The sequence below is a fragment of the Aegilops tauschii genome, chromosome 7 (assembly GCF_002575655.3).
Source record: "Aegilops tauschii subsp. strangulata cultivar AL8/78 chromosome 7, Aet v6.0, whole genome shotgun sequence".
Taxonomy (NCBI): Eukaryota; Viridiplantae; Streptophyta; class Magnoliopsida; order Poales; family Poaceae; genus Aegilops; species Aegilops tauschii.
Window position 1 is genome coordinate 36,880,827 of NC_053041.3, and position 16,928 is coordinate 36,897,754.

The 16,928-nt window shown below is 52.9% G+C and overlaps 1 pseudogene; it reads right to left on the reverse strand.

Annotated features, from left to right (window-relative positions):
* Positions 1-10,421: 10,421 nt before the first annotated feature.
* LOC109734836 (uncharacterized) lies at positions 10,422-11,963 on the reverse strand (annotated as a pseudogene).
* Positions 11,964-16,928: the final 4,965 nt, after the last annotated feature.

Consider the following 16,928-nt stretch of genomic DNA (forward strand, 5'->3'; position numbering starts at 1 on the left):
AGAACTCATATCGCCAAGTGGGGGTGATTGTTCAATAAAAAAAGGCATGCCAAGGCATAATTTGTGCAAAATGCTTTGCTTCCCAGTGACCCAAGCCTGACCTTCTTCCGTGATTTTTCCACCGACACACAGGGCATGGGTGATTTTTAGTTGAAGACCCTAGCATACCTTTCTTTTGAAATTTTGCAACGCGCGAGAATCACAACTAATGCAGGTTATCCTTTTGCAGGGACGCCTCGATGGCACGTGAAACCATCCCAATGGTATGCCACATAGCCAACTGATCCATGCCTAGTAAATAGGTTAGCGCCGCGGCCCATATTCTATTGAAATGTCAAGATTCAAAGAGCACGTAGGAAGCAATCTCGGGAGTGTCTTTGCGGAGCTAGCATAATGATTGTTGGGGCTATCCTCTTGTCACAAGTCAGTCCGACGCCCAAAGACGATTCCAAAGGGCAAGCCATACGAATATCTTGCATTTAGGAGGCGCCCAATCCCGTGGGGTTACTTCATTCGAGTAGTTTGACTTGAGATGATGTGTACTTTACACCTATATCGAGCATACGAATAGAAGTGTCTTGCCCCTAAAATCATCATGTTCCATATGTTGGTTTCCATCCACGATGGATTGTGGTACTCATTAGCTAATTGTAAATTCATGAGCACACAACTCTGTTAGTTGACCTCTTAAACTATTCTGTCGGTTGGGTACTTCAATTTTGTGGAATTGAAACAAGGCAGGAGCTTTGCCTTTTCATTGATTAAGGAGAAGAAAACATGTTGGCCGAGATCTAAAGTAAAAATGAGCTCAAATCACAGAAGGAAAATGAGCCAAGCTCGATCTTACTCCTTGATGTTTGTGCCGACACAGAGGACACTAATGATTTGTATTTGAAGGCCTTAGTGTTCATTTCTTGTGAGATTTTCCAACACACGAGAATTGCAACGGATCGGGGAGTGGCCCGTGGCACAAAAACTGCCTAATGTTGTGCCACATCAGCACCCGATCCATACCTGCAAAATAGGTTGACATCGCGGCCTACATTCTCCTAGAACATCTGACATTTGAAGAGCGTGTGAGAAGCGATTCCGGGAGCAGCTTTGTAGAGCTGGAATAAAAGATTGGTGGGGGTTCCAGCTGATTTGGTGCTTTAGAATCGTCTTTGGACAGCGGACCGACTTGTGACCCTGGAGGATATTCATCTCAAGTCCAGTAGAGGTGTAAAGACGATTCTAAAGACCAAAGATCCCCGGCATGCATGAGTCTTTGGTGAAAGACGATTCTAAAGCACGAAGTCAGGTGAATATCATCCAGGGTGTACTTCATCCGATCGGTTGCTTGACTTTAGATGGCCAGTACTTTACACCTATACTATATTGGACTTGAACCGTATCTAGCATTGTAAAGAAAACTATCCATCCTCAATATTGCTCTCGTCATACTCGCTGTGTGACTAGATGGCTCCCATTTTATTTCCCAAACAAAAAGGATTAAATCGTGCATGTACTTTGCTTAACCAAATTAATCACATAACCATAAATAATACTCATGTACACCCTGTGTAAAGAAATATAAGAGCATTTAGAGCACTACTTTAGTGACTAAACGCTCTTATATTTCTTTAAAAAAGAGTATGTATTGCAGCAGCAACAACAACCAAAAGAAACAAAGCACATGCATGATGAAGTTTGCTTTAAACTATCAAGTCTATTTTACTTGGATGGCATGATCGAGTTATAACTTATGACAAAGTTTTGGCATGAGGATGGCATCATCCATCATGCATATGCATCTGATGCATGCGCCGGCCGGACCGGGCGTGGCCTACGACTACGAGGAGGCATCATCATCCTGCGCGCGCTAACGGCCGAACTCGTGCATGGCAAAGGCGCCCGCACAATCAAAAGGCCAAGGCCAAGGATTCTCCCTCCACCACGCCCCCCTTGGCCTGCAGAAGCTTTGCAGTGTGATTGATCTCCAAGACCACCACCACTGCGTTAATCATCACGGTGGCCAGCACCCGGCGCCCGTCTACGTACTACTAGTGCTCCCCCTATGATCAGCCACCGCTATGTATGATCATCTGCATTATGTTAGCAGCAACTAATACCCCACCACGTTCGCAAGGACAGTCCTAGGAATCCTAGGTAACAGCCGCTAGCGTGGGCGAGGCCTCGCACTAGCTGTGTTCCTCAAATGATTGAGCTATGCTTGAGCTGGTAGTGGGAGTGGATAATCAGAGCCTTCTTCAGCACTGCCACAGATCAAATCTGGACTGTAAAACAAGGACAAACTGTATGAGTAAATCCACTTCTTTCTGCAAGACAAAAACGGTCTGTTACATGCAGTATTTTCTTACTTTTGTCTATAGCTGCCTCGACGCCTTGTCCTGAACAGAGGAAGCAATTTTCCCGCAAAAAACAAAATCAGAAAGACAAAATGCAAAGGGCAGCTGTTTGAACCGTCAATTCTCTAGTCCTGCCCGGCTATTTCGGAGGACCATTCTGGACTCACCCGCACCAAACGACCGGTACCACTATACCAAATCAGAGCAGCGACCCGTCGAAAACAAAATGTATGAGCATGAAGATTGCGAGCCGTATGGCAAGGGTCTCCATCCGATACAAACAGGACATATAGGCGGTCGCCCCTGAGCTAGGAAACATTTTTCTAGCCTGGAGGAGGCTTCAGTTCGAGCCTTGTCTCGAGGGTCCGTGTGGACCGTGCCGGGTTTAGGTCAGGTGTAGCTTCAGCTCAGCTGTATGGCAATCTAGAATGGTATGCCTGAAGCCTCTTGCGTGCAGGAAACCTAACAGAAGACACGCGCATTTGAGAAAGGGAGACTAACCAGCAGTGAGAAAAATAGGTTATCTATTGTTTGGTGATGTGCTATGGCTAAACTACTTACACGGTTACACCTGATGTGGTGTGTGGAAAACCTCTCTGCTGAGGGTCGAAAGTCGGCATGGAGAACATCAGGTCTGCAGTTGGCATCTGGCTTCAGAAACAAGAGAAAATGGAGCTCATGAGAATATAATACTAACAGTTTAATCTCGAATCATCACCTGCATTCTGACTGGCAAAAGGCAAGTAACATAACACTGGCGCTCTACAGGTGCATCGACAATGATCCTCAAATCATACTGACCAAGTCAGTCATAATAACTTGTCCAGCACACATGCGGGGATTCGGAATTGATATTCAAGAACACCGTGGCGCACTCTCGATCCCATCGATCTTCTTCCATCAATCACATGGAAAAAGGTTGCAAACGTGGTGGAATGTGGTATGCTTCACACTTCTTCCCATGAACCACACAGCTCTCGCCACAACGCCACGTCGTCCTCTGCTTTGGCTCGTGTAGTGGGCATCAGGCCTGAGAGCAAGTAAAGCAGCAGCAGTGTCGCATACGTGCAGCCTTGCGACACTGTCCAACCCGCATCCGAAGGGATCGATCATCAGACCACGTCCAACCCCCAGTGCAGATGGATGGGAAACAGGCCAACAAGTGCAGATCAAGGCAAGCACCATCCGGGAACTAGACTGCGACAGGCCACCAAAATCGTTCATGAAGAAGATACATGCGATCTTGCCCTAGCTAAGCAGTAGCAAAATAGCATAACATAAAGGGTAAAAGGAGAGCCCAGACCATACCAGGATAACCATTTGTCCATGTCTGCAGCGTGCATGACCAGGCCGGCAAGAGCTAGTGACTTGCGGAAGTGCCCACAGCACCACGGAGTAATAAACCTGGTTTATTTATTTTAGCTGCACGATGAGGCGGCATGCAAGTTTTCAACACCAAATCAAATCAGCAGCTCCAGACACTAACTCTGAGGGGGAGTGCCTTCCCTAAAGATCTGATGTTAACATGAGCAAAAAGGAGAACAATTACTAGGCAAGCTGGAATCCGGGCTTTACCATGCATAGCTCCATCCACTAGATGAAAAGTTGCTCCACCTTTTTAATGATCACCGGTTTTGAAACCATCCGTTAACACGTCATAACGAACTTTTCATTATGGTAGATTCAGTCAGGTTTACCCTAGCAAGCATGATCGGGACGTTTTCTTTCTGTCGTGGTAATCTCACGTCAGATGGCATGGGGTGGCCTATCGTGGGTGGAGCCATAGGGACGTCGTCGGGTTCCGGAAGCGAGAGTGAGCACAAACTCGGTAGCACACGAGACGTACCCAGGTTCGGGGCTCTCCGGAGAGATAACACCCCTAATCCTGCTATGATGACTATGATCAAGAGTATACAAGGTTGCTCCTTGAGCTGTATTGCTAGAGGCGGAAGAAGGGTAGAGCTCTCCCTCTTCTCCTAGCTATGGTGTGTGTGTGGGATGAGAACTGAACCCTTTGCATGGGTGAGCCGGGGGGGGGGGGGGGGGGGTCTTATAGGCCGACCCCCAGGTGTACAATAGTAATACGGCCGGGTGTAGGACCCGGACGTCAGCGTCTAGGGTAGCCGGGTTCCCCGCCGGCTGCTGGGGCCCGCCTCTGGAGGGCCCCGCCGGCTGCCGAGAATCCGGCCGAGAGGTAGGGCCCGCCGCCTACGGGCCACGCTGATTGCCTTTCGCTGTAGCACTGTCCTTGCTGACGGGGGCCGCGTCATGCGTCGTACAGCTACAGTCCCGCGGCAGGCAGGTAGGTGGCCGCTTGGTCGGCGCACACTCTAGCCACGCCCTTCCGGGATTCGGGGGGAGCAGGTGGCACTGTAGCTACGCCCCGTCTTGTCGTAGTGGGTGAGTGCAGACTCCGAGGGGGAGGAGGGGCCGGCAGTTGGAAGCCGGCCCGCCCCCAAAGCCGCCTTCTAAGGGTGCGTCGTCTTCTGGAAGCCGTCCGTGTGGTTCTAGCCGGCTGCGTGGCCAGGCAGCATGAGGGGCTTTGCTTGCCCCAATGTCTTGAAATGTCATTGGGTGCGGATGAGGCTACCCGGGGTCCATCCCCCCGACAGTAGTCCCCGAAGCTGGTGAGGTGCCACAGATCGAAGCCAGAGTGCCTCAGCAGTTTCCTCCTCCGAAAGATCCTATGTCTTTGATTCGTCCGGCTTGAAGAAGCCGCGTGCTAGGAGCCGGCTGAGGCGAAGCCGGCCGCCTGGTGAATTTGAATCATCGTGGCGGGCGTCGGAGAGATGCAACCGGGTGGCGTGCTCGCCGCCCGTTGCTCGTACGCCACGCGTCGCCAGTAGGCCAGGCCGACCTGCCAGCCCACGCGCGCGATGGGACGCTGCCGCAGGCCCGGGCCCGCCACTACACAGCCTCGGCGCGCGCGCGGATCCGCTGCGGCCGAGGCGATCCGTTGCCCTTCCGGAGCAAAATAATTACGCGCCATAAGGGCACGGGAATTGCGGGGGCATGCGGGACGTGAGCGCAGTTAATCCCACGCCCCCCGAAGCGTCGCCTCGGCCCCGCCGTCATAGTCGTATAAATAAAGGGGAAGGGGGCGGCCGAACGCACGCCCCCCTCCCACTCTCTTCTTCTCCTCGGGGCCGCCGTCGTCGTATAAATAGAGGGTAGGGGCGGTTGAACGCACGCGCGACCCCTCCCACTATCTTCTTCTCCTCCGCTTCTTCGTCTCCTCGCCGTTGTCGCGCCGCTGCGCCTCGCGCCACCGGAGCGCAGCTGCGACATCATCATCGCCCAGCCTCGCCAAGCCGCCGCCGGACCACCACAAGCCATGGCTCGAGGCGACTGGGACGGATCCGACGTCCATGACGGCCACATCAAGTTCCTCCGCGCGACGCGGAGGCTCCCCGTCGAGGCGGTCGTGGGGACGTGCATCCCCGACGCGAGGGAGATCTCGCCGGCGCCGAGGGCCGGTGAGTTTGTGGTCTTCCGAAGCCATTTCCTCAGCGAGTTCGGTTTGCCTGCGAGCGGCTTCCTCCGCTCCTTCCTCAACTTCTACCGTCTCCAACCACATCACCTCACCCCCAACACTGTTGTGCTCCTCTCCGCCTTCGTGACCTTCTGCGAAGGCTACCTCGGCATCCTGCCCACCCTCGAGATGTGGGGCAGGTTCTTCTACTTGAAGCTGGGGACACGGGCCAAGGGCGAACCGGCCCAATGCGGATCCTACGTCGTCGTGCAGTGTAGTGGCTCCGGGAGCCGGTTTCCGACCATCGCCTTGATGGAGTCAGCGAAGTGGTGGCAGAAGTCGTACTTCTACGTCCGGGACCTCCACCCGACTCGAGACTACATCAACCTGCCGGCCTTTGCAATCGACCCGCCTGGCGAGCCGCGTGAGAACTGGGGGCAGCAACCGAGGCCGGTGCCGGTTTCCATCACCAACATCCAGGTCCGGCTTCAGCAGATGATGAATACGGAGGGCCTCAAGCCAGCGGACCTGCTGGCCGCCTTCGTCTACCATTGTGTTTCGCCCCTCCAGGCTCGGCCGCACCGGATCTGGGACATGAGCGGCCGCGGGACCCATGCCGTATGTCGACCAAGGAGCTGCCGATGATCGAGGTGATCCGCCATGTCAACTACTTCTCCGACAGCAAGCTTAGCGAGACCGACTGGCGATTCAGCAAGCTGTCGTACAGTCGCGCCAATCCGCCACCGCCGGTTAGTATCTGGTCTCCATTCTTCGCTTATGCAGTGCTTCTCATCCAACCTAAACACCCGGACGCAGGGCAGCGTTTTCCTGGCTAGGTGGTAGCCCACGTGCCGGCTCCAGGCCGGCAATGGATGCCGGACCGCCAGGAGAGAGATGTGGGCGACCCCGAGCTAGGGGCGGTCGATTTAGAAGACGAAAGCGAGGATGACGCCGCCTGGTGAGGCGGCGCTGGAGAAGGCGGAGCCGTCGGAGGTGGCGCAGGAGGAGACGGCGATGTCCGGTCCTGGCCGGATGATAACGAAGATGGCGAGGGGCAGCGTCGCCCTTAGGGTGCGAGAGGATGGGGGCCGACTCCTCGACGGCACGGCCGGCCAGCGGAGCGCCGGCTGACGCACCCGGCGTAACTAAACGTCGTGTCGAGGGTATGTTCGGCAACAGGCCGCCCAAGAAAGCCAAGCAAACGGTCGCGACCAAGCGGCAAGAAACCGCAAAGGCGGCCGCCTTCCGGAGGGTCCCGAAGGGGCGCCCAATGGTATTCGGGTGAGTACATTAGTTGCATCGTATTTATCGTTTTCCTTTCCCTTTGCGAATTTCTCATCTTTGTTTGTTTTGCCGCACAGGGCCGCTATCTCCATATCTCGGGCCCCATCCGCCTCGCTGGTCGGATCAGCAGGCGCCTTCGAGGAGGCCCGGCGCGTGGACCCGGCCACCGCCCTCCGGGAAGCGATGGAAAGGAACGCGCGTGAGGCCCGGGAGGAGCTGGAGGAGGTCGTGGCGCGGGCGCAGGCCGATGCCCAGGCCGCCGTGTCAGTTCAGGTGGAGATCCAAGCCACAACGTCGGCGCAGGCGGATGCCGACGCCAAGGCCGCGGAGGATCCGGCTGGTGGCGGGATCCCGGAGGACGCCAATCTCGAGCAGCCGGAGGGGCCGGTGGTGGAGGCCCAGGCGCCGACTGGAGCAGCCGGAGCCGACCAGTCAGCGTTGGAGCCGGAGATTGCCGACTCCGTCATGCCGGAGGCGGAGGTGACCCAACGCGCGCCAGGTGCTGACGAGCGGGGTGACGGTCACCCCAAAGGCCCAGTGATGCCGATGGTCGGCGCCGGGTTGGCGACAAGCCAGGCCATGACAGTGCGCGTCCCCTTGCGCCTGCGCCAGGAGCGAGCGGCCTCCGAGCCGAGGCCGGTGGAAACCAGGGCCGCGAGCTCGCAGGAGGCCAACACCGGGGCCGCGAATTCTGCCCCGCCGGGCTAGACGTCGGCGGCCGGCACGGCCGTCCTAAACCTCGCGGTGCAGGATGTCCTGGACAAGTTCTCCGCCCACGGCGCTACTCTCCTGAAGGCGAGGAACGAGATGGTGGCGATGCAAACGTCCGTCCGGGTACACTCTTGACTTGCTTCGTTATCTTTTGTGATCTTCAGTGGGGGCGCGCTAGCGCACCCACTGGGTGTAGCCCCCGAGTTCCAAGCCGGCTGCTGAGCAGGCGGGTTCGAACTTTAAGGCATATTTCTGAACGTCGTGATGTCGTTCTTGATGCAGGACTACCACACCCTGCGTGCGGCCGCCTAACACTCCCAGAACCAGGCGCTCGCCAACCGGACCGCCGAGTTGCGGAAGAGCCGAGGTACGCGGGCCGACTTTCAGTGGGGGCGCGCAAGCGCACCCGCTGGGTGTAGCCCCCGAGATTCGGGCCGACTGCTGAGCAGTCGGGCCAGATCTTCCAGGCGGCTTCTTGTCTTTGTTGATATCGTTGCTGATGATTCTTCTTTGCTTTTTTGCAGAGGCCGCCTCCCAGCTGCAAGGCCGTGTGCAGGAGCTTGAGGGCCAGCTTCAGGCAAAGGAGCTGGAGCGCAGCCAGGCGGCCGCGGAGCGTGACCGGCTCAAGAAGGAGCTAGCTGACCAGGCGACCCGTCATGCGGAGCAGGTCCATCAGCTAAAGGGCGAGGAGGAGCTCCTCAGGGCCGAGTTCGAGTCCCAGTGCTCGAGTTGGTCCGACAAGGAGAAGTACTTGACGGAGGGTTACGAGGTGATTGAGGGCCTGCTCGAAGGTAACACTTCTTTCTTTCTTGACTGGTTCGTTCCCGACTATCGCTGGAAGCCGGCTTCTCATTTTCTTGCTTACTTGTACGCAGAGTTCTTCCCGGACCACACCGGTGCCATCGCCCAGGCGATTCAGACCACCAGACCGGAGGCAGGAGCGCGTGGAGTTTCGGACCACCAGACCGGCCCCGAAACTTGGGCGAGCAGTTCCAGGCCGTTCGGCTGCGTCTCATGCTGGTGCGCCAGCTGCTCCACCGGTTTCAGCACGCCGGGTCGCAGGTCTTGGAGGGGCTCTGGCCGAGTGTGCAGGTCCCTCGGACTCCCAGCCGGACAGCCAACTGGTTGGAGGTGGCGTGGGAGCGGCTCGATGTCAGGAAAGGCGCCGCGGCACGGGCCGGCGCCAAGGTTACGCTGGAGTTCGTGAAGGCGTGGTACCTGGGCGTCAGCATGGCGTAGCTGGCCACCTTCCGCCAGGAGGCGACACCAGAGTTGGAGCTGGAGCACGAAGAGATCGCCATTCGCCGAGTACACCAATGACGACGTCTTCATCCCGGAGCGGGCAGAAGACAAGACCGAAGTGCCACCGTCCTAGTTTAGGATGAATCCGGACGAGGTGGAGAATCCGGCAGAGGACATCGCCTCCGGCGACGAGGCCGCGGAGGAGGACAAGGAAGGCGACGGCGTTGCACCAGATGACGGAGCGACCAGCCGGAACCGGCCCTAGCTGGCAAGCGGCAGGAGACCACGTCGGCCGCCGCCGCCGACCAAACCGGGACCGACCAGCCGAAGGACCCGCCAGCCGGTGCGACAGCCACCGCCGACTCGTCCGAGCAGCCCGCAGTACCTCCGGCCTAGGCGGCCCTTGTCTGTTTAAATTTTTCCTGTCTTGTGCTTCAAGACCAAAGTTAGTTGTGCGCAGTTCCACCCACTGGGGGGTGTACTTTTAAACTCCGATGAATGCCGGCTGCGGGCCTTTTGGAATGTAAATGAATTTATTTTTCCCACATGCTTGTGTGCTGTGCCGAGTTCTAACTTGATTTTGCCTTTGTTTTCTTTGGCTTTTTCCTTTGCCGTGTTCCTTTGGCTGCCGCCCTGCCAGCCGGACAGCCGCACTGCGGTCTGTGCCCGGGTCAGGGACTTGGCCGTTTAGAATAGGCAAATTACTTCAGTCAATTAAAGCGTGTGCTAGTCAAGCGAGAAGCCGGCCCGCCGGCTGCTGAGCAGCTGGACGGGAGAGGCGAGAGGTCGCCTTGGCTTGAATCGGCGTTCTTCCTTAGTCGTTTTTCATGTGGACAACATTTTCGGCCTTTAGCTCTTGCCAGCCGGACGGCCGCGCTGCGAGCTGTGGCTGGGGCGAAGAGAGGGCTTTGGTGTCGGCACATTACTTAGCCGGCTTCGGATGTCGCCAACTTGATCCAAGTCAGCGAGCCCCCGAGCCGGCTGACCGAACCCGGGCATGGCGAAAGAATAAATACTCATACATAGGAGAGGCTTATCATAGAGATAAAAAGGTAGCCCCCGAGTGCGCCTCGGGGTACCTGCTGTCTTTACTTAGTACAAAAGATAGCGTGCTACATACACTGCATCAACTATAAAATGGGCGCAGGAGGTTCGCGTTCCATGGAGCAGCGAGCCCTGGGCTTTTGTGCGTCGATTAAGTAGTAGGAGTCGTTGCCCAAGGCCTTGCTGACGATGAAGGGGCCCTCCCTAGGAGCAGCGAGCTTGTGCTGGCCGGCAAATCACTGGATCAGTTGAAGCACGAGGTCGCCCTTGTGGAAAGTACGCGGCTTCATCTTCTTCTTGTGGTAGCGGCACAGACTCTACTAGTAGATGGCGGACCAGCTGAGTGCTAGCAGCCGGGCCTCTTTGAGCAGATCGACGCCGTCTTTGCGTGCTTCCTTTGCTTCTGCCTCTGTGTACAAGGTGATGTGAGGCGAGTCGAACTCGATATCCGTTGGGATGATGGCCTCGGCCCCGTACACGAGAAAGAAAGGTGTGAAGCCGGTTGATCGGTTTGGTGCGGTCCGGAGACTCCAAAGGACGGCCGGCGGCTCCTCGATCCAGCAGCAGGCCGAGCGCCCCAGTGGCTCGACTAGCCGCGGCTTGATGCCGGATAGAATGAGGCCGTTTGCCGCTCCACCTGGCTGTTTGACTGCGGATGAGCAACCGATGCAAGGTCCATTCGGATGCCCTGCATCACGCAGAAACGAGCCAAGGCGCCTTTGGCGAAGTTCGTGTTGTTGTCGGTGATGATGCTGTGCGGGATGTCGTATCGAACGGTGATATCCACGATGAATGTGACGGCTGTGGGGCCGTTCAGCTTCTTCATCGGCCTCGCCTCGATCCACTTTGTGGACTTATCCACGGCAACCAGCTGATGGGTCATGTTGACACGTCCTGTCTTGAATGGGCCCACCATGTCCAACCCCCATAGGGCAAACAACCAAGTGATGGGAATGGTCTTGAGGGCTGAGGCCGGCTGGTGCTGCTTGGTGCTGAAACGCTGGCACCCCTTGCACATCCGGACCAACTCCTTGGCATCGTCCAAAGCAGTCAGCCAGAAGAAACCATGGCGAAAAGCTTTGGCCATGAGGGCTCTTGAGGCGGCATGGTGGCAGCATTCACCTTGATGGATGTCCCTGAGGATGGCGATGCCCTTCTCCTGCTCGACGCAGCGCTGGAAGACGCCGATCACACTGCGCCTGACGAGCTCTCTGTTAATGATCGTGTATGCACCTGCCCGGTGTTGCACCTGGCGGGCCAACACCTCGTCGGCTGGGAGCACGCGGCTCACCAGAAAGTTGAGGATGGGCTATGCCCAAGAGAGGGCTTCCACCACCGTCATGACAGCAAACGGCGTTAGGGTGGCCGGGTTGGGAGGCGGCGGCTGGAGCCGGCCATTCCTTGTTGCATCATGGAAGTCCCCAGGCCGGCTATAGCAGTCCCTGGGCCGGGAGCTGGAGTACCCGGGTCGGGTTCAGGCGCTGCAGCCCCCGGGCCGCCTGCAGAAGTCCCCGGGCCAGCTGCTGAAGTCCCTGGGCCGGGTGCTGGAGTCCTCGGCCGGGTTCAGGCGCTGTAGCCCCCGGGCCGCCTGCAGAAGTCCCCGGGCCGGCTGCTGAAGTCCCCGAGCCGGATCCGGCTGCTCCATGGTTAGCCGGCACGAATATGGATTCTGATTCCGTCGAAGGTTTGATAAACTTCTTGCGCAAGCAGTCGAGGGAGACGCCGGCTGGAATGGCCTGCCGGGTGGAGCCAATTCGTGCCAGGGCATCGGCTGCTTCGTTGTCGGCCCGTGGCACGTGGATGAACTCGCACATATCGAAGTGCCCGCTAATCTGCTGGACGAGGAAGCGGTAGCTGGCCATGTTGGCGTCCTTGGCGTCCCAGTCGCCAGAAGACTGCTTGACCACAAGGTCCGAGTCCCCGTAGCAACCAGGATGCGGTGGATGCCGATCTCGTTGGCCAGGCGGCGCCCATGGATGAGTGCCTCGTAGTCAGCTACGTTGTTGGAGGCGGCGAAGTGGATCTGCAGTATGTACTTCAACTTATGCTACAAGTGGTATAAGAGCTTTGGTCTCCATTTGCCTTGATTTTCATAGCTTTGGTGATCATAGCCTTGGTTTCACAACCTAGGAGAGTATGGCGTCTAGCGAGGGAAATTACCACCGTAGAGGTCCTTGCTTTGATGGTACAAATTTTTCTAGTTGGAAGCATAAGATGAAAATGCATATTCTTGGTCATAACCCCGCCGCCGTTTGGGCTATTGTGCATATTGGCTTGCAAGGTGAATACTTCGAGGATGGAAGAGAACCGGATCGCGAAGCGTCCATGGAAGAGTTGAAGATGTTGCAATACAATGCTCAAGCTTGTGATATTCTCTTCAACGGATTGTACTCCAAAGAATTCAACAAAATCAGCCGCCTTGAGAATGCAAAGGAAATTTGGGATACTTTGTGTAAGTGCATCTAGTGCCCCTTAGTGATTTTTGTGTATTGAAGACTTATAGGTTAAGGGACTAATGTGTTTGTGAGTGTACACATGTCTATAAGTCAATAAACAGTTTGATATTTACAGAGAAAGTTGTCCCCTAAAAATGAATGTCTACAGCTGAAGACTTTGAAAGTCAAGAAATTGGTGTGACCGTGAAGACTTGTGATTCATGCGAGGAATATGAAGCGTGAATACTTTTGTTTTCGTTGTTTCGTGTTCTCTTTATTGAGTCATAGGAAACACCGTACTGTTAAAGGGGGTCGAGGTAAAACTAAGGAAAAGTTTCCAAGTGCTGCTCATCTCAAAATCCTACCAATCCTTTCGAGTGAAGTCATTGGAAATCTCATATAGTTTAGTCAATTTCTTCAGTGACAGAGACGAAGATCTTCTGGTCTCCGAGGGATTTGTTCTGACTGAGGAGTTAGGAATTCGCCAGTGCGGATTGCCTACAAGTGAGGAACATGATAGCCCTGAGGAATTTGATACTCAAATATCCGACCGTTGTTGTGCTATGCGCCAACTGTCTCAAATATCTTCCCACCTAACGGTCATATCATTGAAGGGCATTTATGTCTTACCATGTCGGGCTGCTCCCTAGGCTATAAATAGCCGCGCCCTATAACCACTAGTTTGTTTGCTGCTCCGAGAGAAACTGACAGTTGTCATTGAGAGCATCCCATCCTCCGAGGACTTTGAGCAAAAATCATCAAGTGAGGAAAACCCAAACCCAAACACCTACAAACACAAAGTGATCGAGCATCACTGAAGAGATTGTTCCTGTGTGGGACTGATGCTTGTTACCTTTGAGGACTATGCATCCTCCAGACGGTTAGGTGTCATGGTCTAGAGCGTCCAAGAGGAAATTGTGGATCGCCAAGTGACCGAGTGTGTGAAGGTTTGGAAGTCACCTGTATACTTACCACGAGTGATTGGGCGAGGTCTGTGTGACCTTAGCTCAAGGAGAGTACGGTGAGGACTGTGTGTCCGGGACTGTGTGTCCTTAGGTTTAAATACCTAGCCGCTCCAACCAGACGTACGACTGTCACAGCAGTTGGAACTGGTCTACCAAATCACTGTCTTCACCGAGCTACTGGTTCTATTTCCTCAACCCTTTCATTTCCTCATTACTTTGTTGAAGTACTTGATCGTTACTATTTGAAGACTTTGACTGAAGACTTTCTCATTTTCCTCAGTCCTAATTCTTCAGTCACTTTGTCTTCAGTCTACTTATCCTATGTTACGCTACTTGTACTCTGTGCTTTTTTTCATTTCATCATGATGATTGTGCTACTACTCTGTCATGCTTGCATCTAAGTACTTATTCCACTTCTAAATAGTCTGTTGCTTAGGAATTTCCTCACCCTGAAATTCTTCAGTGACGAATTTGTAAATATCGCCTATTTACCCCCCTCTAGTCGATATAACGCACTTTCAATTGTTATTAGAGCAAGGTACTCCCTTGTTCTGTGTGATTTTGGTTTAACCACCTGGAGTTTTAGTTATGTCGACCGCAGGAATGAAGAAAGTGACATGCCCCATCTTTGACAGTCATGATTATCCCAAGTGGAAGGCCATGATGAAGAAGCGTCTCATGGGAATGGATAACGAGTCATGGACTGTCACTGAGATTGGTGTTACTGATCTTTGCAAGATGGCGGAGGCTGATGATATTCGCATGTACACTCGACTTGACATCATAGCGAAGGATGTCATCTGCTCCTGCTTATCCCAAAATCAGTTCAGGAACATTATGCATCTCTGCCATGCGAAGCTTATCTAGGACCGACTCTCTGATGTCCATGAAGTTCGTCGAACTTGTCATGATCCCTGGTCTGAGGAATTCAAGGAATCGCTCAAAACGATGACTTTCGATCCTGAATCATCATCCTCTGCACCATGCCTTATGGCAAAAGGTGCCAAGGTAACTGAATGCTTCCTATATGAGTCTAGTGATGATGAATCTGGTGATGGATTTGGACCCAGCTATACCAAGCTTGCTTCCCTTGCCACTAAACAACAAAGAGCTCTGGAAAAAGTTCAAAACATGCTGGATGAAAGCGATGATATGTTGGGTGAAGAAATGGATCGAACTCAAACTCTGACAGGTAATCTTCAGAGACTTCAGTCTAAGTTTGATAACCTTCAAAGTCATCATAACACTCTCTTAGTTGATCATGAGAAGCTTTCTTATGAATTTCTTCAAAGAAAGCAAGATCTTGAGAAGCTAAGGGTGAGGTATGAAGATCTTCAGAAGGAACGAGATTCATTGCTTACTCAACGGATCAGTGCCGCTCAGGATGAATTCATTCCACCATGTTTGAAATGCATTGAGCGTGAATCTGCTAATTCTTCACCTAAAAGTTCAAATGCTTCTATTGCTGCAAATTCTTCAACTGTCTCTATAATCACAAATTCCTCATCTAAGGATTCTACTAGTATCGCTGACAATGCAGGGCTGAAGGAATTGTATGTGACAGGCATGTACAAAATCCTCAAAGGGCATCAGGCGCTTTGTGATGTGCTTAAAAAGCAGATCCTCAATAGGAACCCTAGGAAAGAGGGTATTCCCTTTGAGAGGAAACTCAATGCTGATGGGACCTACTGGAAACCTGAGCAGTATCCCAAAACCTCATGGGTTGCTGCAAAGGGACCTCCGGTAGATCCATCCACTTTATCTGGCTTTACATGTGAATCTTCATATTCTTCTGATGAGTCATTTGACTCCAACTATAAACTGTTCAAAAATCAGAATGGTGAAGTATTTGCTAGATATGTTGGCACTAATTGCAGGAACGGTCCCCCTATGAAGAAAATCAGGGTTCCCAAAAGGTGCCTTGAAAGTCTTCAGGTGAATGTCATCATGACACCACCTGTGAAGAATAGGAACCCCAGATCAAATTCTTCATATGGACCAAAGTCTTCATACAAATCCAAGTCCTCATATGGACCACATTCCTCACGTGGATCAAATTCCTCGTATGGATCAGAGTCCTCATATGAACATCATCGTGCTAACACTTCTGTTTTGCAGGAAAAGACTAAGGGCTATGAGTATGTGCATTATTCTTCAAATCATTATGTTCCTACGTCCTTGAAGAATTTCTCTGCTTATTCATATGCTTACCCTAAGCCCTCTTCTGTGAAACGAAGTGGACTGGCTTCTATGCCACCTTTTTCTTATGAAGCTCGCAGAATGATGAACTCTTTGCCACCCCTCCAGATGTCGGTGGTGAAGAAAAAGAACTAATCTCTTATCCAGGGTCAGGTCTCCAAACGAACTTAAACGTCTGATGAATTTGCTGGATATCTGAATATGCTTGAAAGGACGCAAGCTAATCATGAAGAAATGAATTTCATTTCTCACGTCCTTATACTGCTTTATCTGCTGTATTGCTTGATGAAATGATCTGATGAATTTGATGTCATATTCTTCACTGATGAAGTATATGAGTTCGTAAGATGCACTAATTCATCTGCAGGATGATCAACCCAAAGCTACTGAGTGGGTCCTCGACAGTGGATGTACAAATCACATGACTGGTGACAGGAACTTATTGATGGACACTGCTTTATCTCCATCACATCTGAAGCATATCACCTACGTTGACAAAGGCAAAAGTAAGGTATTGGGTCTAGGTAGGGTTGCGTTATCAAAGGATCGACACATGGACAAAGTCATGCTTGTCGAGTCCTTAGGATTCAACCTCATGTCTGTCTTAATGCTTTGTGATCTTGATATGGTTGTTGGCTTTGGCAAGTATCGTTGTGTTGTGATCATGGAAGTTGACCATTCCAAAGTCTTCGAAGGCTTTAGGAGAGGAGACTTGTATATTGTTGATTTCTCTACAGGTCCTCAACCTGCCACATATCTACTGGCAAAAGCTTCAGAAGGCTGGTTATGCCATCGTCGACTAGGTCATGCTAGCATGAGGAACTGATATGTCTCCGTTGTATCTATAATTTTTGATTGTTCCATGCCAATATTCTACAAATTTCATATACTTTTGGCAACTTTTTATACTATTTTTGGGACTAACATATTGATCCAGTGCCCAGTGCCAGTTCCTGTCTGTTGCATGTTTTTTGTTTCGCAGAAAACACATATCAAACGGAGTCCAAACGGGATAAAAACTGACGGATTTTTTTTGGAATATATGTGATTTTTGGGAAGAAGAATCAACGCGAGACGATGCCCGAGGGGGCCACGAGGCAGGGGGCGCGCCCCTGACCCTCATGGACACCCCGTAAGGCGGTTGGAGCCCTTCTTTCTCTGCAAGAAAGCTAATATCCAGATAGAAATCGTGTCCAAATTTCAGCCCAATCGGAGTTACGGATCTCCG